The sequence below is a fragment of the Rhinolophus ferrumequinum genome, chromosome 7, assembly GCF_004115265.2.
Source record: "Rhinolophus ferrumequinum isolate MPI-CBG mRhiFer1 chromosome 7, mRhiFer1_v1.p, whole genome shotgun sequence".
NCBI classification, from domain to species: Eukaryota; Metazoa; Chordata; class Mammalia; order Chiroptera; family Rhinolophidae; genus Rhinolophus; species Rhinolophus ferrumequinum.
In genome coordinates, this window is record NC_046290.1 from 61,133,873 (window position 1) to 61,161,428 (window position 27,556).

General features: G+C 34.3%; 1 long non-coding RNA gene across 1 annotated transcript in view; it reads left to right on the forward strand.

The window, feature by feature from the left end:
- The window catches only part of LOC117025348 (uncharacterized), a 67,818-nt gene that overhangs the window by 21,122 nt on the left and 19,140 nt on the right, over positions 1–27,556 (forward strand). Inside the window, exon 2 of the long non-coding RNA XR_004423584.1 lies at positions 22,124–22,180. This is a non-coding gene — a long non-coding RNA (uncharacterized LOC117025348). The remainder of the gene's footprint in view (positions 1–22,123; positions 22,181–27,556) is intronic.

The window sequence follows — 27,556 nt, forward strand, 5'->3', positions numbered from 1 at the left end:
CAGCTCATTTAAATAAACCATAGACAGGATTTTTCTTATATCGAGGTGAGAAGAATGGAAATTTAAATAACATGAATTGAGGATCAAAAAAATGAGAGTCCGCTAAACAATAATAAAAGAAAAAAAACTTAACTTCACCTACCTTAAGTGTTTATACTTGAAATTTCTTTAGTAGATAACAAATCCTTTCATTGTGTAGGGCTTAAAATAAAAATGTATTTTATGCAAGTACAATGTAATTTGTAAATGAGTAACATCAGACTTTTACTGAGAGTAACTTTTAATTTTAATAAAAGCAGTTGCAGGGGGAGTCAGAAGTCAATGGATGCCCAAAGGTAACGTGTGGGGCAGGAGATGCCACAAAAAAAATAAATAAATAAAGGAAGCATTGCCTTAGATTAATGTCATAATTAGTCCCATTAGCCTGGAGTGACTGGAGCGATTCTCAAATAGTCCTTGACATTTCAAATTTACTACCATGTATCATTTCTTCAGCATATTTATTGAGCTTCTACTATTTCTCAAGCATTCATGATATAGCAGTGAATAAAGTCAACAAAACTCTCTGCCGTCAAAGAACTTCCAATCTGGACAATAAGTACGTAAATAAGCACACTATATAACATGTCAAAGCTGAAAGAGCTTCAGAAATAAATAAAGCAAGGAAAGCAAACTAAAAGAGATCTTGGATATTGGTGGGTCTCTAATTTTAAATTAATCACTGATGGAAGGTATAGAAAGGTAATTAAAGAGCTGAAAGAGATGAGGGAATAAGTCATGCAACTCTGCTGGGAAGGGCACGTTGAAATATCTGAAAAGCCTGGTGCTGAAACAATTTTGATGAATTTTACTCCAGCTGTCTGTTGGCATCCCTTTATATCATGTGTAGGTCAGGTGAATGCTGGGATTTAATTTTGTTCATAGAAATTCATATATATGTATAATACATATAGACAAATGTGCCTATGCATATCCTTACATACCTATAGAGGGTGCCAAAAAAAATGTATACCTATTTTAAGAAAGGCAAAAACTGTATTAAAATTGTAATACTCAATATATACTGATAAAAAATATGAATACAAGTCATGTGTACATATTTTTTGGCACCCCAGTATATGTATTTATATTTATTTTATAAATTTTTATGAAAACATTTTTCATGATGAACATTTCAATGTATATTATCTAACAGACAGCAATGGGGCATAATGAATTAGACTAGAAAGAAATCTTTCTTTTCAAAATAAGACTTATAAAGCTTACCAGAATATTTTTACCTGGAAAGTAGAGACAAAAAAGAGAATAGCTATTGTTATATCTCATTAAGCATTTTTAAAAATTAAACTTCCCAATTAAACAGTTAAAGGGCTAATAAATTGTGTAATTAGGATCTATTGTACCTTTTTTAAACTTTATTTTCATCTTCAGATGAAAATTATGACAATCCTAGTTTAAAAAATTTATGTTATGTGTTTTTGAAATTCAAAGGTCATTGTCAACACCAGTGGAGTCAGATTGGCCCAGATTTGCAACCCTGTTTATCTTCTTAAAGACTGACTGTTACACCTCACCTTACAATCTACAGAGGGCTACATATAATATTAAGGGATTTTTACAAAAACAAAAAAAAAATGCAGTTAAAAAAATAAAAAAGAAAACAACCCTTGCCGTAACAAATCAGTGTATTCCAATCTACTCAGTAGCTGCAGCTTAACTATGGTTTAGGAGATTTCACGAAAGAAAGAGAGAAGGAAATGAAGGCAAGAGGAGTGGAAAGGAAAAAAAAATGATACTGCCTAGCTACAAGCTGCAGAGGGAAATTAATATTCAAAAGGTTAAGGTGTCTGTGAAATGTATGTAATGAGTAACACTCATAGTTTGTTACTATAGGTTCATTGCCTCTAATGTTGAGGACGGCACATGGATAATTTACGATTCCCATTGTCCCCTCTGCAGGGATTAATTCTGAATTATTTATGTACCTATATACGCAGAGAACTGAAACATTTTAGTTAAAGTCAGCCACTCACTCATAGTCTTGAAATTATGCAGCCCTTGTTGCTAAAAATGATGTTAGCCTCTTGTGATTTAAGTCATAACATTTTATTTTCAGTCCCACTGAGAGAGAAGGCATACAGGAGGAGGAAAAAGATATATTTTTCTAGAATAAATCTCAGAATGCATTTTTTAAAGATGTAAATAGATAATGGTAATTTTGTTGAGTCAAATTTTTGTTGTAGAGAGCATGTAAATAAACCTTTATTTATGATTTGTGATTTTGCACTGGAACACTCTACGACTTGTTTTCATATTGTTACCTTTAAATACAAAGCCTCTGCATTTTAATAAAAGGAATTCCACCTACGTATTAATTAATAAAGAATGAAATTTTATTTTTGGAAAATTGTTCTAATCCATTCAGATTTCATACCAAACCATTTCATTTAGTCAACTGAATTCAGAAAAAATTACTGTTTCCACTTCAACTCCAGTGATTACTCACCACTATTAAAGTCTCCTTTCACTACATCAGAATTAATGGAAAAAATGCCGGTATTACATGCTTCTCTGAAAAAAATAACAGATTGTATTCTGAACTGACAATGTGTTTGATAGGTGCTAACCTTGTCAGCATAAGACTATCTTACAATTTTTAATAAATTGGATTTCGAAACATTATGTACATCTAACACATTTCTGCATGTTTTGGTGTAAATTATAGGTTTTCATATATTTATCCAAAGTTTCGTTTTTAATTGAAAACAATCAAAATGTCTTATACATGATTATTTTAAGAAAAAAAAAATGTTAAAAAAAATGTCTCCAAACAACTAACGTTGAGTCTTTGGAATTCAGATTACTCTTCTGATCTTGGAAATCATGTTTCCCTAATAATTAGGGTGCATCTCAAATAGACAATGCTGGATAGGGTACTGACTATGAAAATAGATAAGAAATTAGGATTATGCAAAAGCAAATATGTATATTTATATTTATAAAATGTAATATATGCCACATATAAGACATCAATTTCCCTTTTAGCCCCTACCCCATACAATTTAACAATTGCTAATAAATTAGGAGGAGGAGCATATTGATGCACTGCTTGACTAGAACACAAAGAAGTGTAGTTAGCAAAAAGCTGCAGTGGGTAATGAACAGTATTTTAACTCGGCAGTTTAACCTCCATGTCTGTCAGCTGTGACCTTTTACCAACCCCAATGAGAGTCTGATTTCTCACTTTTGCTACTCACTGCTGGATGAGTGAATGTAGAATTTGACAGCGAGAGGTTTTACATGAAAAGGAAAGGTACTTAAAAAGCATGTTTTGTGATGATAGGCTACATTTATTCACTGTTCATTACGCTGGGTGCAGCAGCAGCGTTGGTGGATTGATTGGGTGTGAGCGGCTTGTCTGCTCTAGAAGTGAAGAGGCGGTATTGACCTGCATAGGAGCTCAAGTGACCTCTAAGTGACCCCCGTTTCACCTGAAATTGACCTTGAAAACAACCTAGGGTTCACTCACATTTAAATAAGGGGAAAATTCTTCTAACAGCCTGTGAATTATTGGAATTGATATATTGAGCATTTCCTTTTCTCCCTTCTCCTCCTCCTCCAGCACCCCCCCCCTTTTTTTTTTTTACTTTTACAGAGGTAAATGCATGTAGGGGGTAAGGCGAATGTTGTTGGCTTTTAAATTTCCAGGCCTTGCAGCTGCTCAACTTGGTGTTTGTACAGATTTATGGAGGGGGCCAACCAGACTTTGGACTGCTTGATGTAAAATTTTACCATTCATCATTATTGATTAGAGTCCACACTCTGTGACAGAGCCCAAACCTTACTATGACAATTGCTATTTCAGTTGTTATGGGCCATAATGGGCCATAGGGATGATTTAAAGGAACACAATAGCTATCTGTAATTACACATGAATAATCCATGAATTCTACACCACAACGCTTATGATCAGACCCTAACAACCAAGGCTTTAGACATTTATTCTTGTTCTCTCTTTGGCACCTGTGCCAAAAGTTGCCAATTTATGAAAATTTAAGCACAACAAGCTTACCCTTTCTCATGTTCAAAGTTAAGTTTTCATTCTTAGTTAAAAATAAATCACACACATGGAAAGTGATAGAGTGTTGCCTTTGAACAGATGGTGTGATCAATAATTGAACTTGCTTCTTAATAGAAAATGTGCCCATTATTTTTTTCATCAATTAACATTAAGTAAATATATTAGAAATTTGTTATAATCACTGCTAGAACCAGAGGAGAGAAAGTGGAACATTTATTACTATTGTTTTCACTTTTTAAACAAATGTTTTTACTTGAAGTCTTTATAGTTTCATATTTGGCCAAAAAGTTTAAGGGTAAAAAAAAAGATCAAGACCATAAATTAGTTCTAATGGTACAATGGGAATGTGATAGGTCTTACACAAGCTTTAATAACTGTTGAAACTAATATATAACCTAGGGATTCAGATGTTGTAGCTCAACAGTAAATTATCCTCTAATTTTATGTGAAATGGGGAGATGGAGAGAATGTTCGCCCCCTGAGCTTATGCATATGTGCAGCCCCTAAGGAACAGAGTCCCGGCACAAACATAGCTAATAAAAAAAACCCACATTTATTAGTGACTCTTCAAGATATTCCCATGTCCAGAATACATCTTGGAGTGGAGACTATCCAATGGATACAATAATTATTAAGGATATTTTTAGGAGTGGCCAATTTTTTTCCTTGCTATTTCCCAGACTCCAATACTTAAAGATGCAAGAATGGGAAATCTATGCAAAGTTTTTGTAAGCTATTTATTTCTTCTAGCTCTTAGAATTTGTGTAACCAACTGCTATATTTATTCCACTTGGAGATTTTGATTTCCTGACAATTTAGGAAACAACTTTTGGCAGTGTTTTTGGTCTATCTACCACATATTCCAGAAAAATGTCCCTTCTGCTGGTTTCTGACAACATTTCAGTAGTTCAACCTATTTGGGGCACAGTAGTGTTTAACTCAGATGCACTTTTCATACTGTTCAAATATTTACATGCAGGACTACAGGCTTATTAGCAATCTGGTGAAGTATTTGTAAATCTGGATCAAAATACTGACAGGGTATTTATTGCATTGACTTGACCTATTTTCTATCTAAAGCCCTACTCAATAATTCTTGTTTCATTTGATATTAATCCTATGTATAAAAGGCAGTAACCATGATATTTTTACACAATAACACTCTAGCATCCACACAGGAAGATTTACTAATCTGATTTCCCCTCTACCTCCTTCAATGTGAGGTGCTTACCCCTGTGACTATTTCAAAACTCCATGAAGCTTTAACTTAACCAAACGCATGTTATCTATTCCATTTTCTTTCCTCCTCTCTCATTACAGTGATGAGCCACTGCAAGGGTCCTCATCAGAACCTTAGAGGACCTGCAAATTGAAATTATTCTAATTTAGGATTATACCATGCTGTTTTAATCTTTGGGAATATTTATTCCCTTCAAACAGTTCTAATAGTACAATGTGTTTTGGATATTCTACTAAATGAGTTTCACTGCAAGATTGAAATGTAACACTTAAGTTTTTAAAAGTAAGTAATTTAAAATAAATGAAAAATTACAGTTTTTTTCCAAGTCATGTAAATGATTTTTTTTCCAAATATTATTTCCTTCTAACTGTTCCCATTTGTCTGTACATCAAATAAACTCAAAGCAAGGATGGATTTTCTTCAATAGCAAATCTTTACAGAATACCACAAAAACAAAGATTTGTAATTGGTCGAACATTAGAAACCTATGTACTTATCTAGTCAGCCTCCATCTCATCTTTGTTCCTACCTCTCTATAAAGGATAAGGCAGTTTTGCCCAAAGGAAGAAATAAAAGGGAATCCTCGTTAAAAGGTACATTAACGAAAAAAGAACAGCTTTATTGGGGACATGTGCAGAAAGGGATGTTTGAGTAGTAAATGATAATTTACTTTTGAGGTATATTAAAAAGGTTTAATCTTACTGATCATGAGTTAAATTGGATGTTTTAATCAGTTAGCGAGTGCCAAAAATAATTATGCCAGAGCGCTTAGTCTGCAGAACGTGTACACAAAGCATATAAATCCTTTGCTTCCCCAGGGATTTCTCAGAATAACACACAACTAAAAGACAAAAGCGATATCAAACTCATATAAATTAACATTGCAAATGATCTGAAAAATATAATAAATAACACGACTCCATCACTTTGAATATGCTGCACAAGGAAGGGTGTCCAAAACAAATATATGCATTAATCTCCTATATCATTACTAAACTTTTTCAATAAACTTTCCTTCCATTTACTTTCTACAGTTCAATTCAAGGTCATTCCTTTCATTGAGAGAACTGGGCTGGGTGAGAGCATAGCAATCTGTGTTTCTTATAGAAATGAATGTGAAAAATAGGATTATTTTCCTAATGAGTTTTTGTTGAGAAAGTAAAATAAAGGAGTTTTACCCAGGGACCTTTAGAGTCCTTTGAAGTTAAAAATTCTATTGTTTTAAGATTAACATTTACCACAACTTTGATACTGTCCAAACAAAGAGAATAAGAGATCACATAAATTAAGAAGCTATGGGTAAAATCATTTCAACTCTTCCATAATGAATTTTGAACTGAATTATTTCTAAAATACTAATAGCTATAAAGGCTGGGATAGACCATATGCTTTATAACATTTGTGTGAAAATGATAAATAACATGTATAATTTTGTGTACTAATTTTGCCACACCCCTTAAATCCTAATTGATTTTTTGACATACCTATGTAAACTAAGTACATCTTGATAGTTTGATTCAATCATAATACTGTAATTTCAAATAATGATATCTTCACCATTTCTTCCAACAATACTTGGCAACTTTTTAAGTATAAACAGTGCTTTCCTAACATAAATAATAAAATCTTTTGATCATAGATTACTTCCAGTCACTGATTTAATTTTTTTTCAATAAAAAAACAAAAGTTCAAATAGCTACAAATAAAATTTAAAAGAGTTTTAAAATATATGTTTCTCTTTCAATAGAATTCACTCTGGAATACTTATTCAAGTTTGATGTAAAAGCTTATCATTTCCTGGAGGTTGATGATTATTGAAAGCTAAAAGAAGAGTGAGCTGAGGTTAAGTGAATCATCAGTTATACATCTGATGCTCTTCCCCTCGTGTAACTTAATTAGTTTACACTGATTTTGTACTGGAGTATTTAGGGACAACATGGGGGCTTTTCTGCAGATCTGAACAGCTGCTTGATTTGTTAATGAACAAGGTTATCAGTAGCCAGTTGCTCATAGCTGAAAAACAGCATGCTCCTGGTTACTCCATTGGAGAAGAAATTTTTAAAATGTGGCTTTTGTATTTGACACTGTTGCCTTCTGGGTGATTTGGGTACATTCACTTGTCCCTTCAGTAACCCAGTTTCATTATATGCAAATTAGAACTACTACATACAAGTTTTGATTATGTGTGAACAAATGTATCCCCTTTATCATGGACTTGTCAGTTCTCACTACTACTTTGGGGATCAAAGATCCCTTTGAGAAGCTTATAAAAGGTAGGGATCTCTACCTACAAGTGTGTGTATAAGTACACATTCACACACAACATTTTTGCAAACAATGTGACGATATTCATATACATCAGGTTAAGAGTCTCCTCAACATAATTATTTTGAAATAGATTTCCTTTAGCAGCAATAAGAATGCTAAGTTATAAGAGTTCCTAACCAATTATATAAAAAGAAGCAATTAGACAACCATCTTATAAAGTAACAATCAATTAAATGTTTTGCTTCAAGTATGGGACATACTGAATGGACAACAAAAACATGTATTTGCAAAAGGAATATACACATTCATTTGTGTTGCCTCTTCTAGGATCATTGAAAGACTACTTATGTGAAAGATGTACTACTTCACTGAATATGCAGTTTTTATTTTTGCTAGATTTTCAGCATAATTTCAATGGTCAGCTAACAGATATATATATATTTCTAATAACAATTCTGAAAATGAGATTTAGAAGTGAATTCAAGACTTTTGAGTGTGTTATCCATTATTCTCTCCTACTGCAATGGTTTTCTTAAATATTATCCGATCCAGAAAATGCTTCAAATGACTAGACAATCACAGACCTTGTTTTTAAACTTCATTACTTGTCGTGGTAGTTAACAATGCTTCCATTCTGAGAATAGATGCAAAATAATCAATTGCTGAAATATCAATGGTGATATTTCATTGAAGTTCTAAAAAAGAGATGAAGAAACTTCATAGATACATTTGAACTTAAATAAAGTTAAATTTTAAAATTGGATTTTTATTTGGTATGTTACTATTAATGAGCACATTATTATTATCATTCCATTTGCAGGCAATATTATTTTGGTTCATAAAAATAAGAATTCTGTTTAATTTCTTTAAATTGAATCTGAATTTAAAACTTAAAAAAAACCCAAGAAATTCCGTGGTCAAGCATCATAATCATTTCCTTGCATATGACTTTAATTCCTTTGCCCCTCTTTTGATTCTGCTTAAATCCAAATTTCCTCCTCTGCTCCCACATTTATACACCTGAGTCTGGCTGGAGACCAACACCCCATCATGCTGACTTGTCTCACTTTATATTCCTGTTCATAGCCTGCAGTGTGCCCTTAATGATGTCATGTAATCATTAAATACATCTCCTGGACATTCACACTTCTATTCTCCTAGACAACTACTTCAGATCTTCTCACTCATGAAAGCTCAGCACTCTCTTCTGTCCTCACTCTCAGCTGATGCCATTTTTTTTCTTCACTGAAAAAACTGAAGCACTCAGAAAGGAACCTCCAGAGAATCCACCCACCACATTTACCAGTACACGTACTCACATAGTTTACCTTCCTGCCTGATGTCATTCAAGCAGTTTCCAAACTCTTTTCTCAGTCAGTCTGATTTTCACATAAGTTCCCATCTTTCCTACCTACTCAAGGACAATGGTCCCAGGAATTCCACCTTCACTTTCTTCTATAACATTAACTTTTCACTCTTTGCTAGACCTTTTCCATTCACATATGGGAAATATGCTATTATAATATTCTTTCTCACATCTTAAAACAAACTTATTTTTCATTTTTGTTCCCTTTTAGCAAAACTCCTCAATGAACTTTTCTATTCTATGTCCAATTCCACTCCTCCCATTCTCTATTCAACTCACCCTAGTCTGAATTATCACTACCACCACCACCACCACAACCATCACCACCACTGCCACTACCACCAGATTCCTGTCTTTCATCTCAACTCCCTAACTTTAAATAAAATGATCAGTTCCAAATTCCTGTCCTATTTCAGTTCCCAGAAATAGACAGGGTTGATTACTTCCTCTTTCTTGAGACACTTCCTTCACCTGGTTTCCAGGTCACAGTCTCTTGGTTTTCTTCCTCCTCTGTCTTCTTTACGGGTTTTTCCTCTTCTCCCAGACCTCTTTATTTGAATGTTCCCCTGAACTCATTCTTTGATCTTTTGTCTTCCAGTAATGGGGCATTCCTTAGTCCCATGGTTTTAGAAAATACTGTATGCTTAAACTCTCAAATATATATTCCCAGTTTAAATATTTCTCCTGAATTGATGACCTGACATAGCCAGGTAAATATCTAATACACAAATCTAATATATGTCCAAATCTGATCTTCTGCCCTCAACTATGTTCTACCTACAGCCTTTTATACCTTAATTGATGACAATTTGATCCTTCAGTTATTCAGGCCAAAATCCATGTTTAATCCATCTACCAATCTCATCAGCTTCACCTTCAAATATCTATTAGGATCTAAGTACCTCTCACTTCTCACCTCTACTTCCACCATCCTGGTCGACCACCACCTTGCCTCATCACCATTGCAATACGCTTCTATCAGGTCGGTATCTACCTTTCTCTTCTACAGTCCGTTCTTACTAAAGCAAACAGAGTGATTCTATAAAATGTACTTGTGATCATGTTATATCATTGTCAAAACTCAGCAATGACCCCATTTCATGTAGAGTAAAAGCTAAGATCCTTATAATGGCCTAAAAATCTCAGCATGAACGTGGGCTTGCTTTCTCTCCTATCATATTTTCCATCACTCTTCCTCTTTCTTGCTCATTGCACTCCAGCCACATTGAAATACTTTCTTTTCTGCATTGTGGCCATTGTCTAGTTATTATTATTTTTTTAATCTGGACCGTTCTTCCTGCACATATTTATTTAGCTAATACTGTTCTTTCAAGTCTTTGTTCAAATCTCACCAGTATGACCTAAGAAACAAATTTAATACTACAAACTGAATTCTTCCAACACTCCTAGTTCTCCTCAATCTACTCTAATTTTTATTTATTTCCATAGCACTTAACTTCTAACTCATACAATTTACATATTGATTATATTTACTTTTAACTTCTGTTTTCTCTTATCAATAGACTATAAGTTTCTGACAGCACCAGTGATTTTCTGTTTTGGTGACTGATGTATTACCACTTCTTAAAAATGTGCTTGACACTTGTGAAAATTTGTTGACGAAGTTGGGTTAAAAAAAATCAGTGATGTCATATATACATATGACATCCTTTTGAAAGAGTTCTCACTATAAGTCTCTAAGACTGTATGCTTTTGTTTACAAATTTGAATTTTAAACCTAAACATTTCAGTTAAATAATCCAATCATTTATTTCAAATATTTATTAAATACTGTCTCTGTGATAGTAGAGTCTAATGTCTATTAATTCAGAGTCAGAGAGCAGAGAAGTAGAAAAACGTCTACCATACTATAATATACTATAATAATTGTGATAGAGTTATGGACAAGATATTATGGGAGCATGGAAAACCTAACTTAAGGACTTCTCCACCAACTGGCAAGGCCAGTTGCCTGTTCTTCACCTGACAGAGCCTAGAGATTTATTCTTTGGAGATACTCAACCAAAGTACTCATAGATTCAGGGACATTAGGAAAAGCTAAGGGTGAGGTTGACTTACTATACTGAAGTAGAGATATTAAACGAAATTTACAAACTTAATGATAAACTCACCCCTATCTCCAACATATATAGAGAGGGAAAGAAGAGTAGGAGGGGGAGAGCAGGGTATAAGGGGAAGGGGGAAGAAACCACTCCCGGAACATAGTCAATCAAGTCTACAGATTTATAGCTTCCAGAAAGGAGCGCTAGGGATTCTTTTCTGATGAAACTGAATGACACTTGAGGGAAGACTAGCTGACATTTGAGGGTTTCTCTAACATAACTGACACTCTTCCCAATAATCCCAATATGAAGTCAATTATTCAATAAACCTGGCAATAAGATACTGAGCTTCCAGTTAGTGGTGTGTGTGTGTGTGTGTGTGTGTGTGTGTGTGTGTACGCACACGTGTATTTTATTCTTAAACAGATATGGAAAGGCAAATAGTTCAAGAAATTTGTGAACATATCTTACAGAAAAAAACAAATTAAAGCAAAGAAACAGAAAAAGGAAATACTTTTTTTTTTTTTTAATGAGTAATAAAGAATAACATGTAGCACCTGGGATAATTTTAAAGGGTGGTGGTTTTCTTGTGTTCAGCAAGATAAGGAGTAAAAAAGAGGGTTCTGGGTTGGAATAAGCTGGTCGTGTCAGTCCATCAGTCAGTACGTAATGTGTGCCTACCACATGTCAGGTACAGTGAGAATAATGGAGTAGAAATAAAGTTTCAGGAAGTTGAGTCTGAAATATCCATGTTACATTTAAGTCACAATAACTTGATGACTTTTCTATGCATAGGTCTTGAGCCCAACAGAGCTGTCTGGGCTCAGAATCCTCACTATACAATTGGTGGTTGAATTAATAGGCATAGATGAAATTTCTCAAAGAGAAAAAGCTATAGATATAAATTAGAAAAATATAAGATCCATCATAACTTTAAAAAATCTATTGTGTAAGTATAAAGGTAATATATGTTAACCAGATACATTTTTAAAACATAGAGTAACCTTGGTGATGGCGGATGGGCACACAAAATATATTCTATTCCTCTCTCCCAATTGTGTCAGATAAACATTCTAGGATTTTGAAACATTTTTCTGAATGCATATTTGTTTTCACAGTGAAGTGCTAATTTTAAAGACTTCATATAATACATAAATTTAATAAAGTTTAACATTTTAAATGCATTTTATTAGGATTACATATTGTGTGACAATCTTTTTTTATGTTTTCATTCATGCAGTGATATACTTCCCTATATATACTATAAGTATACATTCTGACCTTTCATATTTAAAGCTTATCAATAACAGGCAACAACAGTAGAAAGGTAAATTTCCTATTTATCTATATAATAGAATATTTAAAATAAAGTGAACAAATCAGTTAGTAAAATAATATATCATACCAGGTGGAACTGAGTAGCTCCCAGCAGTCCAAAACCTCTTACAGAACAATTAGGAAAAAAATGATAAAACACACAAATCATATATTTGAAGACATTGGAGAGCTGGTGAGGCACGAAGAACTGGAGGGTCTAAAACTCCAGAGAGAGAAGAATCTTGAGTGAGTGAGTTGGCTTTTGTGGCTGCTTTTTCCATGGGGCATTTGTCCATTCTAGGTTTGAGCAGGAAGCTGAAAATTGGGCCTTTAGACTAACAGAGTGTTACCACTGGGAAACTGAAAAACCAAGAGTTTTGATAAAGATTAGAAGGGAGGCTCAAGTATATGACTGGGTTTTTATCTCAAAGTAATGACCAAAGTCTGGGGCTGTGCAGAGTAGGAGATTAAAAGCTAAAGCATAAAATCTCTGAAAAGTAGATTGAAGTTTTTCACCAGCCTCAGAAAATAAAAATTAGAGTGTGAAATCTGCCAACAGAATGGGGCCCTCAAGTCTTTTCCATCCACTCAAGTAGAAAGAGGTCCAGGGTGAACCAGGCACAGGTCAAGCCAAATCAGGGAGGTAACACGGCAGCAAAACAGCACTGTCCTTCATTTGTCTGCTTTCACTCCTTTTGACTACCAAAGAAAAGAGTAGACTCTCTGAAGAAAGATAATGTCATCTGCAGTCCCTAATATTTTTATGTATAATATCCGACATTCAAACAAAAATTACTTGGCACAACAAAGATAAAACCACATGCCTAAAAACTGAGAAGAAAAAAACAAAACAAAACACAGATCATCTAACTATTAGAGTTGAAAACACAGGTTCTAAAATAATTATGATAAATACACGTGAGAGGATGAGGGAAATGAAGATAACAGGAAAAAATTCAACACTAAACTAAAATCTTTAAAGAGAATCAAATGAAATTACAGAACTAAAAAATAAAATACATGAAATTAGGAACATATTAAATGGTTATCAACAGCATATTGAACAGTAGAAGACTGTTTAATAGAATATAATATGTCAATGTCAGTGAAATGTATCAAAAGTAATGAACACGGGTGGGGGGAGAAAAGGCACAGTAAAGGCTACGAAAAGCATAAAAAATGTGGGACAAGTGAAAAAAGTCTAACATGTATGTAACTGGACTTCCAGGAGAGGAGAGAGAGAGAAAATGAAAGATAAGGAATATTTGAAGCGATATTGGCTGCAAATTTTCCAAAAGTTATTAAAGACATAGACTCATAGATTCAAGAGGTGCTATAAATCCCATGCAGAATAATTACAAAGAAAACTATATACCAAGGCACACCATGGGAAGATTGCTGAAAACCAAAGACAAGTGAAAATTAATCAGCAATGAGAGTGAATAAATTATACTGCACACACAAAATATCTGTGAATCTAAAAACATATTTTTAAATGAAAGTAGGCAGGCACAAATTTTTATTTACTACATAATTGCATTTATATATTAATAGTAACTCTAATCTTTAGTGCTAGATGTCAAGATTGTGAAGAGTGATCAGAAAGAGGTACAAGTGGCATCTGGGGTATGGAGGTTGTTTTATATTCTGAGTGCTAGTTACACTTTGCACAGATTCAAGATACACATTTAGGACATTTCTGTATGTATTTTATACTTTACCCAAAGTTTATATTAAAAATAAAATGGACACAATTGCAGGAGAATAAAGTCCCAGGTCAAAGGGATAAATGGAAATTGGAAGTTAAATAAGAATCCATTAGAAAAGTAAGATTTGACACTTGGGATTGACTACCTAAAATATAAGACTCAAAAACGTAAAAAATAAAATAATCATAATTATTAAATAGTCTTAGGAAGTTTATAATAAAATATACTGCTACTTCTGAGGGACATTTTGTCCAAAAATTTTTTAAATCTCCTCAAATTCTGATTTCAGGATATTGACAATGCTCTAACTAAAGGTAGTAACAAACAAATTTTTGAGTCAGGTAAGAATTGTAAGATTTAACGTTCTGTCTAAGAAACCAAAAGAAAGCAAATGAAATAATCATCACTTGTATTTAAAGTAATAAACATATACAGTTTTATCATTTTTTATGCAGTGCTGCCAACTGTATAATTTTCTAGTTGATTGCCTTTTTTCAGTCTCTCTTCATTAATTGACAATTTTTAAATAATGGTATTAGAATTTAGGTGAAAGTAGAAGAAAAATGTGAAATGCACAAGTCGATGGGGGGTGTAAATATTTAGGGATAGAATTAAGATGTAAATTTTTGTAAAAGGATATAATTCTAGCTTACTTATAAGGATTATAGATCTGTTACATGATAAGGGAGATGACAGAGAAGCTAGTTCAGTAGCAATAATAGTAGGTGACATATTAGCAATATATAACTAAGTGCCAACCAAAATCTTTCACAGTTACTATGCCAAAACTAAAATAGAAATCAGACACATGTTTCTATCAGATGGGGGTTCATTGGTAAGATGCAGCTGTTGCCTTCACCACAGAAATTGAAGATAAACACATTTAAATTTAGGAGGTTACAGCATCTTCTGATAATCTAAATTCAGGTTATACTTTAAATGGCATGAAGCACCAAATAATGGGAAGTTTGGTAATTTCAAACACCTTGCCAAGTAGTGATTCTCAAAGCACATATTAGAAATGTGTACACGATGTTTTATATTTAAGTAATTCTTAATAAGCACTGTGGAAAAGATTGATAGTTGCCTCTCAGTATCTATTCACTCCTTCTTTTTTAACAATGGAATTCCAGGTTTTAATGGGCTGCCATGCACCTAGCTAAAATACTACATTTCCCAGCTTCCTTGACATGTATCAATATGTGGCTGAAATTTAGTCAGTAAGATTAAAATAAAGTATTGTATGCTAGAAGAGGAGGGAGTTATTCTGTATCTCTTCTTCCCTTCTCCTATTCCCTAGAACACATATGTGACAACTGGAGTTCCACCAGCCACCTTGGATTCTATGGGCATACCCTGGGAGTGACAGATGGATGATCTGAAAGGAACTTGGTACCTGAAACTGAAGTAGTTTCTGGAGTTACCAGATCAGCCTTGTTCTGCCTATCTGGGCATTTTAAACACTAGAGGACGATTAATGTTTTAGCCTACTATTATTTAGGAGAGATGTAATATGCAGCCAAAGCTAGTCATTTTCATAAAAGTACATGGTAATTATAGATGTGCTTCCTGTTGCAAGAAATACAAGAGAGATAAAGCTCACCTTTGCACAGTGGAGGGAAACAGAATTTAACACGAGTGGAAGCGTAGGTATCATTTATACTGTTCTTCAGTAAGTGAAAAATGATACTATGGTTAGAAGTGCAATTTAACCATGTCTTTCTGATCTAATTTGAAGAAGGTAATTTAGGTCTATTATCTGCCAGAATTCAGAAGTCAAAAGAAGATTAACTAAAATAAGTTACAATTTCATTGGTCAAAATACCTGGATCACCTCTCAATATACTAGACATTTGAAGAGCAAACTCAAATCATCACTTCCATTCCTGAAATGTATTCAGAGCTCTGCATTACGTGGAACACATGATCACGTAGTGATAACCCTAACCAGTTGTGGACAGAACAAAATATCAAATCAGCCATTCCTCAATTCGTGTGATATATATATTAAGACTCACTTAAAATAAGAAAAAAATATGATTATTTTATTGAAAGCACCACCAGAGCAATATTGGGTCCTATGATTTCTGCCCCATTGAGTAGCAACTAAAAAATACAAATTAGATACTTACAGCTACAAGATGGGAGAATAAGTGTCCTAGAATTCTGAGATCCATGAACAATTGTCTTCTACTACTGATCCTAAGAAAATAATCCTTCTGAGTTTTTTTTTTTTTTAATCAAAGAAAAGTACATAACAGTGTATAGTAGGAAACAGCTCTATTCATGTAGGTTTAGGACACAAAGCCCAGGATGAATGGAAAGTTATTTTGTAACCAAAGCACTTAAAGGCTTGTTATAGTAAAAAGAATGGAGAAATTGTTCTCTCTCTCTCTCTCTCTCTCTCTCTATATATATATATATATAGATATATATATATCCATGCTACCACAGAAAAATCCCTGCTTAGGCCATATTCTATAGGTGTTCACTCATGCGAGATATCTTTAAACATACCGAAAACACATGTGTAAGCAAGCACATGAAAAACACTTTAAACATGTACTATGGGCACTCATATTTTGCCTTGAAAATTAGACTTCTCTGTTTTCTAACTTGGATAAAAATTTCTTGGGTTCCTTGTTTTCATGCACACTATTGATTCAGTGTCTCTAGTCTATTATACGTCTACAGATTCTTTTCTACTCCTCCCATAAGGAGATGGAGTGTATTTCCTCATCCACTGAATTTGGGCCAGCCTTAGAACTTAGTTTAATGAATAAAATGTGATGGAACTGAAGTTGTACAAGTACTGAACCCTGAGACCCAGACGCCTTAAGGCTTTATCCCTCACTCTCTGGCAATGTTTCCCTGAGACTGTCATGTAAGGAGTTAATCAAACCAGGAGGATAACAATTTACGAAGAACTGAAGTTCTCCAGCCAAAAATCTGTACCATCTGCCATCTTGGACATTCAAGTCCAGGAGATATTCCAGTGAAACGTAAACCCATGAGAAACCAAGAGGCAAAAACCAGCAAAGGAATTGTCCAACTCATGGTGGATAGTAAACCATTACAGTTTCAAGCCACAAATATGGGGGTGGGTTGTTGTGCAGCAATCGATAATTAATATACTGCCGAATCTTCCTCTCTCCCAGTAGACCCTTGGATTGATGATCTGTGTTTGGACCATTTAACTATGTTCTGACTTTTTAAAAATATCTACTATTAAAACAAACTTTGAGGAGCATTTTGTCACTATCTTCATCATCTGTGGCATGGTAAAGATATGCAGTCTCTGAACAACTACTCTCTCTGCCCCATCCAGGTCCTAGAACTCTGCCCAGTCAATCCTATTTTTTGTCTACTCCCATATCTGAAATATAACTGGCCTTGTCTGCTCTGTCTATGCACCAGAATGAAATCATTTAGTCACATTCACCCAGTAAGTTTACTCTTTAATTCTTAAAAAAAAAAAAAAATCTGTAGTTCTGTACTTGAAAATGGCCATAGAAGAATAAAGAAGAAAATTTACATCTTTAACTACAGAGCATTTATTAAATAAATAATTTAAGAATATATAATGTAATATATATTGGCTGACATACTACAGAGTATAAAATTTTGACTTATAATGCCCTATGCTTTGGGGGTAACTACTAAGCTTTCCTCAACTGTGTATTGATGAAGTCTTTAAGCAGAAGTCCTCAAATAGTTTATCCTCAACTCATTCTGTTTGAATTCTCTTCTTTTATTGTACAGGTTTGGTTTTATAGTCTAATTACATTTTAACCTTCTAGTTCTCAAACTGATTTGCTGATTGCAGAATAGGCTTGGCCTACATGTAGTTGCTCAATGCTTACTCTCAGCTTCATACATATTATCAATCAAGACACCATGGTAAGAGGTGTGATCAAACAATACGGTGCATATTCAAATTTTTAAAACTTATTACAGTAAAAGACACATTGCCATTAATCCCCCTGAAAATACCCTGCCCCACCCCCCGCGATTCAAACACACTTATCCCATCGTTCTTGCCCCTTTCTGAAGCAGTTCTGGAAGTGCTCTTTGTGTGTCTTTACTTCATTCTCCATCATGACAACACTCAGTGCCACACATTGCTTCTGGTACAGCAATTTCTGTCAAATAAAAACAACACAGTGTGTCCTCATCCAACTTATTTATTGGATCTGGCACCCTGTGACTTCTGGCTCTTCCCCAAAGTCAAAATGATTCAGGACATTAAGGCAGCCTTGACAGTACAACTAAAGACACTCATGAAAGAGGACTTCCAGAACTGCTTCAGAAAGTGGCAAGAATGATGGTATAAGTGTGTTTGAAGCACAGGAGAGTATTTTGATGGAGATTAATGGCAATGTGTCTTTTACTGTACTAATTTTTTTTTATTTAAACATTCACTGTATTTGTTGATCACACCTCGTATATACTATTTATGATCCTGAATACTATGAGTACTTCCAAATAATCACAATAGTGTTTCTATAATATGCTATGCTAGGATTTCTGCAAAATATTTCCTTGAAAATTCATTCATGAAGTGACTGATATAATTGTGACACTAGAGGCATTATAGTTTCTGCTTTTCTATGCAGAAAAAAAATGCAGTTAGTTCATTGTGTCATTGGAGATTCTCTCCTTTACTCATAGGTCCTTTCTTGCTTTATTGTCACTTTTTATATATAATCAAGTGCTCTCAGATTTAGGTTCAAAGCATTCCACCAACTTCCCTACTAAGATATTGTCACATGACTACTTATGCCCACTTACAAACTATTCAGCCTCCCAGCCATCAGCTATTTCCCTTAACTGTCTACCATTCCAAATTATATTATTTAACTTTTGTTGAGTTTTATGAAATTCCATTGTCTAGCTAAGTGAAGTTAAAGATATTTTTAATAACCATATCCTCTTCTATTTAGTAAAACATTAAATATTTTCTCTTTTTATGGAATTCAGAGAGTATGCTCTACTATAGAAAAGACAATAATGCTGGAACAAATAGAAGGCAGCAGGAAAAGAGGAAGACCAAATACCAGCTGAATTCATTCCGTAAAATAAGCCATGGACATGAGTCTACAAGAGCTGAGCAGGGCTGTTGAGGACAGGACATTGTGGACATCACTCATCCCACCAGGATTGGAGCCAAATGAATGGCATGTAAAACACACATATGTTTACTAGAGATTCATGTAGAACAATTTCTATTTTTACATAATTATTTTGTCAAAACGAAGCCCCGGTAATATATAAAGTCTAGAAATACAATGATATTTTCATTAAAATAGCCCATATTTTGCATGTTCAATAATGGAAAAGCAAAATTAGAGCTTTCTCCTGCACATGGCCACTCTGCACAACCAAGCCAATTTCACAATCAATGCTGCCCCACTTGCTAAGTTAATTCCTATTTCTCATCAAGGGGAGGATATGGCGCTTACTGTAGAGTCATGGAACGGTAATTCTACATAAAGTCAGATATTGATTTTCATATTTAATAGGGTTCTGGAATCCAATTTTTACAATGGGGAGGGGGTTTCCCGCAGCAACAAGCAATTCTCCAATACCAGCTGACTGTCTTACAATTTAACTCAATTCGGACACTACCCTGAAATAGTGTCAGATTCCACAGGTTGAAGCTTCAGCCCCACAGGACTGTTCTCCCCCATAGCCCCCAAACCCTCCCACCCCTGCCCAAGTCAGATGCCACTCTCAAGCCCAGTTTGTTAGCTGCACTTCTGAAGGATTCGATATAAATCAGAATTTCCCACAACCCCTCCTTCGGTTAGATTAATTTGTTAGAGTGGTTCACAAAATTCAGGAAATCCGTTTACTTACTAGATAACTGGTTTATTATAAAAAGATAAAACTTAGCAACAGCCACATGGAAGAGATGCATAAGGCATTGTGTGAGGAAAGGGCATCCATGCCTTCTGGAGGCCTGCTACTCTCCCAGCATCTCCACCAGACCTCCATCTTCAGAAACTCTTGAGCCCCCTCTTTTTGGGGTTTTATGGAGACTTCACTATACAGGCATGACTAATTCAATCATTGGCCATTGGTGATTGCTTCAACCTCTAGCCCCTGTCCCCTCCCTGAAAATCAGGAGATGGGACTGAAAGTTCCACTATTCTCTTGGTGGTTGATTCCCTGGCAACCAACCCAAGTGCCTTATAAAAGTCACCTCATTAACATAAGTCCTGTTCTGGTGGAAAGGAGGTTGTTATGAATAACAAGCTACCCATTTCACCTTTATGACTCTGAAGTGTTTTCAGTAACTGAGGACAAGAGAAAAATACTAAAACAATAGATGCAACAGTTGCTCTTTTTGCTCAGGAAATTGTAAGGGTTTTGGGAACTGTGAACCAGGAACTCTGGTCAAAGATGGAATATATATGAGAAATGATCAAATATATACCATGTTTCCCTGAAAATAAGACCTAGCCGGACCATCAGCTCTAATGCGTCTTTAGGAGCAAAAATTAATATAAGACCCAGTCTTATAGTATATTACGTTAGATAAGACCCGGTCTTATATTAGCAAAGTAAGACCGGGTCTTATATTAATTTTTGCTCCAAAAGACGCATTAGAGCTCATGGTCCGGCTAGGTCTTATTTTCAGGGAGACACAGTATTTCTTATAAATCATGTTAAAAATAAGACAACAGGCCCAAAATGGAGTGGGGTCTTATGCTAAGCCCCATGTCACCAATTACAGTTTTGGCTCTCCCAGAAATGGAATCTTAAACCAGTCAATCAGGAATGACCTGATCAGCATTAATAAAATAATATGCCTGATAGACTCCTGCCATCCCTAAAGCAAAATGACTTCACCACAACCAATCTGCTTTTGTTAGTTTTATTTCTTTGTTCTAGCACCCTTCTACCTATAAAAGTCTTACATTTCGTATTGATCCTCAGATCCCCTTTCTATCTGCTAGATTGGATACTGCTGGATGTTTGAATTATTGAATGAGGCCAATAAGATTTTTAAATTTACTCAGTTGAATTTTTTTAACAATCACAATACTGCAGTATTGTAATTTGCAAACTAGATTTAATCAATGGACTGGATATTTGTCTGAGCCTAAGATTTCACCTTATTCTCAAGTTCTAGAAATGGCACCTCCGTAGAGACCTATGTTCTTGGAGAACTAAGTTCTGTTTTACTTCTTTCCAGTCCCTCCAGGGATTAGAGTAGGGGTCTCAAACTCAAATATCCAGAGACCAGCAAGAAACGATAATTAATGAGTTTTGCAAGATGCATGATAACAGAGTGCTGGGGCTTGCATGTCCCATATAAAAGGACAGCCGCTTAGCTGTGACAGATTGTTGCCATATAGGAAAACTGAATGTTATTTTCTTATAATTATTTCAAGAACCACCTGAAATCCATATTTTTCTGAGAAATTTCCTCAAGCTTTAAATGTTGGCAAACAATGTAATAACAACTTTGTTTGGTCCAACACACACAGTCACACACACACACACACACACACACACACACCACACACACTTGTAGGCAAAATCTGGCTCAGGGGCTCCATTTTGCCAATTCAGGATTAGAGCTTTGTCTTAAAAGCTTCAGCTGTCTGATAAATAAGAATCTTTATGTGAATAAAAATATCAGTAATAGAAACTCTTCCTTTGTTGAAATGTAGAGGTATTTTCAAGTTAGAAGAGAAATTGAATCTCTTAAAAAATGATTCAGAATATTCTGCAGTGGCAGCATGACCAATTTCTGTAGCCTGCCCACTCTGGCACCACACTGCCTATGTCTAGGTCCTACTTGTGCTACTTATTAGCCATGTAACCTTGGGCAAGTTATTTAACCTTCTGTGCCTCAGTTTCTTTTTAAAGTTGAGGTGATTATAAAAATAGTAGTGTCTACCTCATAATGCTATGAGAGTTAAATGAGCTAATAATATTTGTGAATTTCTTAGATCAGTGACTAGTATATAATGAATGCCATATACATATATATATATATATTTGTTGAATAAATTAATTTCACGTAAATGTATTGTCTTAGAAAAAAAATTTTTTTGTCCTGAAAAGGTAGAATGAACAAGCTCATCCTTGCTGAAGCTACCTGAGGATTTACACAAGGACCAGGTAAGAAATGTAAGCCTATCATTCCAGATCACAGGGTGAAATTTTACAGTGTGAGAACATCATGTCACGAACTCTCACAAGGGAGCTTAGAATTAATTATTCTGTTTTTTTCATCTTGCTAAGAAGGTAGCTAGAATAGTTCAGAGAGAATTGGGCTACAGGCCAATAATTCTTTACTACCAATCCCAAAAAAGTTTCTGTAGCATGAAAGTGAATGGAATTATTCTATTGAGATGACCTTTAAAAGAAACGAGAACTTCATCTAAATTAAGAACAGAAATTCATTCCTAAAGAAGGTTTTAACTTATTATATCAGAAGCAATCTTGGGATCTATAAAGTATTTGTGTCAATGGGTTAGGAGGAGTAGAAATTATCTTCTTCCAGATGGATATATATATATTTTCAATATAGTCAAAGTGAAAAATAAGCTATGTCAGAGATGAAAATCTGTGAGACAGGGAGGGCAGCCATCACTGGTAACACCATCATGAGAAGTTGTTACACGGAAATGACTAATTCTTGTTGTCAGTTTTCATTTCCCAGATTCATCCTTGACAGAATTAAGATGTGAAGTTTCCTAGGTAGATTAGGAATAGAGAAAATATCTGACTTTTAGTGAATAAGTGTTTTAGGTTACTGAAAAGCATTTATTAAAAATCTATTTTAATACATGCAGTTGTTGGGATTTGACTAAGATTCAGTAGTTCTCAACTGCAGGTGATTTTGCTCCCCAGGGCACATTTTGGTTGTCACAACTGGGTGGGGAGGTGCTACTAGAATTTGGTGGGAAGAAGCCAGGTATGATGTCATACATCCTATAATGCACAGGACAGCCACCAAAACAAAGAATGATTTGATCCGGCAAGCGTCAATGGTGTTGAAGATGAGAAACCCTGAAGTGGACTGGATATTAGCAATCTAGCTTGGCCTAAATTAGGAATCCAAAAATTGTATTTTAACAGAGTTCCACTACATAATACTGATAATTTGGATTATGCCGTGCAGTATGAAGTAAATAACATGATTTTAATTTCAAGCAAAACTTGTTTAAATCCTACCTCCTTTACTTATTAACTATGTAAGCTTGGACCCCTCTGCACCTCATTTTTCTGGTCTGTAAAATGGAGGTCTTGATAGTACTACTTCACAGAGCAATTATGAAAACTAATAGATTCTTATATATAAAACACCTAGAACATTGTCTGTCCCATAAGAAGTCCTATGCGAATGTCAGCTAAAAATGAGTGAATGACAAATGAATAAAATAGATGTAAAATTAGTATCCTCCTAAAGTCAATCCTTCTTCTCTAACCTTACTGGTGAAATAGAAAATATAACATTGCTTATAGTCTTAGCAAGGAGCATAGGCATTTTAAAATATTGCAGTTCTTTTCATTGTATTTTAATATGCTTTCTCTATATCCATGTACAGTATGTTTATCAAGTATCTAATATTTACACAGCATTAAGCAATGCAAAAATGTGTAGTATAATTCCTGTCATCTCCCTGGTTCAGAAATATCTAACTGTTGAAAGTTAAAGTCTTTTATATGGAATATTTCAAGCTTTTGTTTCTTTTAACTGCGGCTAGATTCAAGAAAGGGTCAGACCACATAAGAGCTACATACAATTTGCCAATACATTTGCAAAGATTTTTTTTTAAAGACCTCGAACTCTATACTGTACAGAAGATGTATATATTTTGCATAATGTGTTTTAAATTGTCTGGTTGTATTTTTCTGGAATTTCTACTGTGTCTCTCACCTCTCTCAGTGATCTGTTCAGCAAAATCTTATCAGATACTTCAGGATATATTCCCTTTTCTGAAGACCGAAATAAGAATTAAAAAATGTAGTGAAACACTCAGCCATCATGATGTTTTCGGTAGAGTTGTGTTTTCTTTAATTGGGGCTTTACATTCATTGGGCATAAAAAATCTGTTTACTCTGCTGGAGAAATTAGACTCTGAAGAGATTGTTTTAGTTCTCTTTGTTTATGATGATTTGTTAGCTCTTGACTGCAGAAATAATTTTGTTGTTTACATTAATCTATGGTGGCAGTATTAACTTCACATCATACATAAATATAATTATTGATCATTACCAGCTGTAATTCAGTGTTAGAATTACAGATTTACATAATTGTGCTATTAAGTATAAACTTGAACTTCATATCTGGGGTCACAAATAACTGGAGGCAGTAAAAACAGAAAATTCTGATTATATGTCATTTATATTTTAATATACACTGTTGCAATTTTGATCAATGTCAATGTAAATATTTTTATGTGCTTGGCAGCAATGAGATGCTAATGGTAGAAATTACAGCAATATTGATCTAGCTAATAAAATGTAATACATTAGTAAGAAAGAATATTTATTATATACTTCAACTATTACTATACATTATCTGCCTAAGGAACATGAGATCCATCACAGGCAAAGAAAGATTTTTGAACCAAACACTATAAGCATCACCCCATTCACAATCATGTTTTTCTGCCCTATATCTTTTAAAATGATATGGATTCAAAAAGGCCAGTTCTACTTATATGACATTCGAATAGTCTCTCTTAATATAATTTGTGCATGAAAAACACTATAGAATAATTATCAACCAACAATGTTGATTTGTCTAGAAATATTCTTAAGATGCTACATACAAAGGTCTGGCAATTAAGTTTGCAAACTCATCCTAGAAAAAGTGCTATATACCACACTGCTGAATATCACTACGGTCACCATCAAAGTACTCCAGTTGGGAAGCCATGAACCGAGACCAGCGCCTAGTCCACCCTTGGAAATTTTGGAACTCTTTCTAGAATGGCCATCAGAGCTGTCGTAGTATTACCTTTGATGTCCTGAATGTCATCAAAATGTCTTCCTTTCAATATTTATCTTTGGGTAAACAAAGAAGTCACTGGGAGCCAGATCAGGTGAATAGGGAAGGCAGTCCGATACAGTTATTTGTTTACTGCCTAAAAACTCCCTCACAGACAGGACCATGTGAGCTGCTGCATTGTCATGATGCAAGAGCCATGAATTATTGGTGAAAAGTTCAGGGCGTTTCTGTCTAACTTTTTCACGCAGCTTTTCTAGTACTTCCAAATAGTAAACTTGGTTAATTGTTTGTCCAGTTGATTCAAATTCATAATGGATAATCCCTCTGATATCAAAAAAAGTTTAGGAACATCACTGCAACAGTTCACAAACTTAATTGTCAGAACTCGTATATCTGTACTGTTTAAGTCTCAATAAATGTGCTATATATAAACTATGCAGTAAGGCCTAAAGTCTAATCTTAGAAATTCAGTGAGCTAACATGCTTCACACAAAAAACAATAATTGCAAGCAGAATTACAAATGAAGAAATTTGGACTACAATATCACAAACTCAATATCCTTCTAACTTTTTAACACTAAATTGAGACTTATTTTTGGAGGTTTGTTTTTTTCTAATTTATAAAATGAAATCTGGAAAGAATGTTAAATATTAGGCTACTTTCATTTTCTTTTACTAATCCCTGTATTTTATTAAATGGTATAAGACTGCCATTTCTGTGGATTAAAATGGATCAAAAATCGGTAATACAATACTATGGACCATCCCAACTATATATCCACCTATTCATCTGTCCACTTATCTATATCAATCTACCTTTGTAAGTATTTTTTTCAAAGTAAATACTCAAATCCAAAATATACCAAAGGTAAAAATAATATACAAAATCAATTTTTCCATTTTTCTCTTTTTCTCATTTATTTTGCCCTAATACAATTTTTAAATTATGATTGATTTATTTGTGTAAATCGTGTTATACAAACAACTTATGTATGCTGCACCTTACTTTTCAAAAAACCTTTTAAACACTTTTTAAATTGTGGCAAAATCGTATAACATAAAATTCATCATCTTAACCATTTCTAAATGTACAGTTTAGTAGAGTTAAATACATTCTCAATGTTGCATAATCAATCTCCAGAACTCTTTTCATCTTGCAAAATTGAAACTATATACTCATTAAACAATTCTCTATACCTGCCTCCCTCCAGTCCCTGGCAACTACCATTCTACTTTCTATCTTGATGTATTTGGCTATTCTAGATATTTCATATAAGTGGAATCATTATGTGTGTGTGTGTATACACACACACACACACACATATATATATATATATATACACACACACACACATATATATACACGCACATGCATACACACACACACACACACACACACACACATATACTTGGATTTGTTTAAATTAAATTTTATTGAGATGTCAATGGTTAGTAAAATTACATAGGTTTCAAGTGTACAATTCTGTAATACATCATTTATATATCACTTTGTGTGTTCACCACCCAGAGTCAGTTCTCCTTCCATCACCATGTATTTGATCCCGGTTACCCTCATCCACCTCCCCGCCCCCCTTACCCTCTGGTAACCACTAAACTATTGTCTGTGTCTATGAGTATTTGTTTCTTTATTTGTCTTATTACGTTGTTGCTTTCAGTTTTATAGCACGCATATCAGTGAAATCATATGGTTCTCGACTTTGTTTGTGACTTATTTCGCTTAGCATAATAATCTCAAGATCCATCCATGTTGTCGTAAATGGCACTATTTCATCTTTTCTTACAGCAGAGTAGTATTCCATGGTGTATACTGTGTTTCCACAAAAATAAGACCGGGTCTTATGTTAACTTTTGCTCCAAAAGACTCATTAGGGCTTATGTTCAGGGGATGTCATCCGAAAAATCATGCTTATTTTCCAGTTAGGTCTTATTGTCGGTGAAACACAATATATACCTACCGTATCTTCTTTATCCAATCATCTATCGAAGGACACTTGGCTTGTTTCCATGTCTTGGCCACCATATATAAAGCTGCAATGAACATCAGAGCACGTATATCTTTACGAATAAATGTTTTTGTTTAAATATTTGATTCATTCTGAGCTTGTTTTTGCACATGGTGCAATTTACAAGACTATTTTATGTGTCCAAGTCTTTGTCCACCAGACTGTCTCTGCTTAGTATATTTTCTCTATACCTAACCATTTCGCACTCCAATCACCCTCCATACCCCAATCCTTTTGGCTGCCCCAAAGTTCTCTCTAGCTCTCAAATAGACACTTACTTACTTTACAATATTAAATTCAAATAGCAATTCTATCATTAAAACTTTCCTGACCACACTGTCACTCAGATAAATAAATATTGATCACTTTTTCCTTCATGTCTTATCTGTAAGTACTCTATTATTCTTCTATCACAGTGCATATATATTTTTTTTTTCTTACCCACTAGAATATATGCTACATGAAGAGGGATTTTTAACTGTTTTATTTTATTTAACTGTTGTATTTCCT